Genomic DNA, 3,856 nt, shown 5'->3' with positions numbered 1-3,856 from the left:
GAATTGAATTAACATGAATTTGTCCATGCAAAGGAAGGGGACATAAACAAGACCCTAGCTTCAAAAGGCCTTTCCAAGAGGCAGTGGCTTCAAAAACAGAAGTTGTTACATAACAGCAACAAGGTTAATGATGAAACGGTGTGGCACAGTGGAAGGTGGGCTCCCTTTGGAGCTAGAGAACCTGGGTTCAAATCCCACCTCAGACATTGCCTGTGCATGTAATCATGTGTAAGGGATTTCAGTGGTCTAAGAAAGTCCCAGGCAATGAAATTCCCTCAACTAAGTACAGATTGGCACTTTCTCTGAAATTTACTTTTTTAGAAAATTTCTAGAGAACTGGCACGTTAACTGACGTGCCAAGAGATACTCAGCCAGTATGTGTCAGAGGTAGCACTTGAACATAGGTGTGATATGAGCCCTTCTCAGGGTGCTCCCTTTAACCTGCATTGGTTAGGTTGGTTCTTTCCCTAAAAGACAAGGAAGCTGTCCCTGAGTTCTGGTTGATTGGGGAATGGGCCTGAGGGGCTAAGGCTCAAACAATATCTCCATGACAGCTTCCTAGTGGCCTCTGGCTTCCAACCTATGTGCCTTCTAGATCAACCAAGGGCATATAAAAGGCTCAACACACATGAAGACTTGGCAGAAATCACAAAACCACCAGAGTCACCACCCTCTGTCTTCCTGACCAGGCCCATTTTCACATGGAGTCGTTACGGAGCATATTTGACCTAGGCTAAGTGCTGCAGCATCCTTGTTGAATGTACTTCCTATATTATGGCACATGAAACCTCCATTTAACTGTTAAATGACCTGCAAGTAGCTCATTTCATTCCCAGAGCAAACCTAAATCAATGGGGTGGCCTGCCTCAGGGCTGCCTATTATACCAGATCTTCCTAACCTGAAGGCTAGCTTTCTGTCCAGTAATACATACTTTAGTTCACCAGAACATAATAGAATCATCCAGGTTCTTCCCAATTTTGACCTCATAGGGCAGGTACAAAATCTTAATCAGAGAACACCTGCCTCTTCCTTGGCTGACCTCACTCCAAAGGCCAGGGGCATCCTCCAAAGAAAACAAGGAATAAAGAAGCATTGTAAGTTTAACAACAATCTTCTGAGTGGTTCTATTGTACTGATCCTGTAATTATTTCTGTTTGAGAAGTAACCCTCCCTTGCCCACATTCCACACACATACACACACAAACACACATACACATAGACACAAATACACACATCCATTTTCATTTCCTCCTCCTCCTTCTCCTCTTCCTCCTCCTTCTCCTCCTCATTCTCATTCTCCTCCTCCTTCTCCTCCTTCTCCTCCTTCTCCTCCTCCTCCTCCTCCTCCTCCTCCTCCTCCTCCTCCTCCTCCTCCTCCTCCTCCTCCTCCTCCTCCTCCTCCTCCTTCTTCTTCTTCTTCTTCTTCTTCTTCTTCTTCTTCTTCTTCTTCCTCTTCCTCTACTTCCTCTTCCTCTACTTCCTCTTCCTCTACTTCCTCTCCTCCTCCTCCTTTTCCATCTCCTCCTTCTCTTCCTTCTTATTTTTCTTTAACTTTTTCATCTTGCATGAATGTAACCTTTACTACCACAAATTGTGCAGTCAAGTTTCCTGCAGGTGAGAAATTTCAGGGGTCAGCATAGCCAGTATAAAACAAATGAGCTTCGTCTTGGGAAAAATTACTTTCCTGATCACAGTGTCTCCACTTCCATGTAATTGTCTATTTTCAGCTTCTCACATCTACCTCAGGACTTGGACTACCTTGTGACTCTCCTCGCTCCACAACTCTTGACTTTGACCACTGAGGGGAATGACTGTTTGTTGCATCCTCTTTTTGTCTCCTGGTCACTGGTTTCTAACTTTGAATTTTACCCTTAGTCTGAGTCCTAGATAAGCCTCAAAAACATTGGGACATGGTTCCCAATCCAGGATAAGCTTTCATAATTGTAATTCAAAACCTCTCTTTGAATTATTTTAGAAAAAAAATCATCAATACTTACATTATTATAAGAATAAGATGATTAATAGCCTTTGGTTAGATAAGAAATGTCAGAATCAAAGGCTAATGTGGGCATGACAAAAATACAAAATATTCCCAACAACAACTTTAAGCACATATTTTCCTTATAAGGTGTATGTTGTCATTGCATTTATCTGTGTTACTGATAACTAGTCCCTAAGAATTTTAAGACCGTAAGTTTTAAGGAACCTTAGATGTTACCTAGTCCAATATTATAGGGCCATAATCAGACTTCCTCTGTGAAATCTGGCTGTTGCCTAGGCCACCAAACATTCTGTACATAGGAAGCAGCAAGCATATTACTAATAAAGACAGGAACTTAAGAATCTGGAAAAGACTCAGAGGAGTGGAATAAAAATAGCTAAATAGTTGGAAATGATGGTCTATGTTTAAAGAAAGTCTAGGGAGGTTAAACTACATAAAAGAATATTATAAGGAAAAGAGGATAATATCACATAGAAATTTATTATATGAGAGATTCTGAGCAACCATTTTCCTTTATCTAGCTGTTACATGGGGTAACTGTAGGTATCCTACAGGACTCTGTCCTGGGCCCTCCTCTCTTTTCCCTCTGTACTACTTTACTTGGTAATGTCATAACCTCCCCTGGATTTAATTATCATATCTATGCTGATGATTCTCAAATCTACCTATTCTTCCCTAATCTCTCCACTGACCTCTAGCTCGCAACTGCACCTGCCTTTTAGACATCTCAAACTGAATGTCCAGTAGACGTCTTAAACCAAACCTATCCTAAACAGAACTCATCATCTTTCTTTCCCTCCAAACTCTCCCTTCTACCTAACTTTTCCTGTCACCATGGAGGATATCACCATCCTTCCAGCTACCTAGCCTCACAACCTAGGTAGCATCCCTGTCTCCTCACTTTCTCTTACCCTCACATTCCATCCATTTCCATGTCATGCCAATTCTCTTCTACAACAATGTAGATTCTCACCACCTCATATCTTGATTATGGCATCGATGTGCTGTTTGGTCTCTCTTCTTCAAGTCTCTTCCCAGCCCAATCCTCTACTTGACTGTCAAAATGATCTTCCTAAAGCTCATGTCTAATTATGTCACTCCTCATTGGTTTGGCATACAAAGGACTTCATAGCCTGGCTACCTCCTACCATTCCAGTCTTCTTACACTTTTTTTCCCTTCAACATATGTCATAATCCAATGATACTAACCCTCTTTCTGTTCCCCAAACAAGACATTCCATCTCCCCAACCTGGGCATTTTCACTGGCTATTCCCTACACCTGGAATTCTCTCTTTCCTCATTTCTGCCTCCTGATTTACCAGGCTTCCTTCAAGTCCCTGTTAAAATTCCACCTTCTCTAGGAAGGCTTTCTTGACTCCTTTTAATGCCAGTGCTTTTGCCTTGTTGACTATCTCCAATTTATCCTGCATATAGTGAGTCGTGTATAGTTATTTGTATATTATCTTCCCTGTTAATCTAAGCTTCTGAAGAGCAAGGGCTATTTTTTTTTCCTTTTCTTTGTATCCCCAGTACTTAGCACAGTGCCTGGCACTGCCCACCCAATTTGACTTTGTCTGGTGCCCTATTTTACTACAGTTAAAGCATCTAAGAATAAGACTTTACATTTTTTCATTCTTACTGATCTGCTTTAATCCCCAGATTATCTATTTCTAAGTCATAAATGTGTTAGCACCCAGTATCTGAACCCTCTATGAACTCATGTTATTTTTTAAGACTGTTAGAGATGGATTTAGTTACTAATTTTTTTATGCAGCAGGAACATACTGTGGCATAGAACATAAATAATTCCCCTATAGCCGTATATATGGCTGTGATTATACAACTCCTTGGC

The 3,856-nt window shown here is 41.2% G+C and overlaps 1 non-coding gene across 1 annotated transcript; it reads right to left on the bottom strand.

Annotated features, from left to right (window-relative positions):
* Positions 1–1,560: 1,560 nt before the first annotated feature.
* Positions 1,561–1,718, bottom strand: LOC118849369. The gene has a single exon (XR_005010414.1). It is a non-coding gene; the product is annotated as a U1 spliceosomal RNA (small nuclear RNA).
* Between the last annotated feature and the right edge of the window lie 2,138 nt (positions 1,719–3,856).

This window comes from Trichosurus vulpecula, chromosome 4 (assembly GCF_011100635.1).
Source record: "Trichosurus vulpecula isolate mTriVul1 chromosome 4, mTriVul1.pri, whole genome shotgun sequence".
Taxonomy (NCBI): Eukaryota; Metazoa; Chordata; class Mammalia; order Diprotodontia; family Phalangeridae; genus Trichosurus; species Trichosurus vulpecula.
The sequence above is the reverse complement of the archived record's forward strand: the minus strand, read 5'-3'. Positions and strand labels throughout refer to the sequence as shown.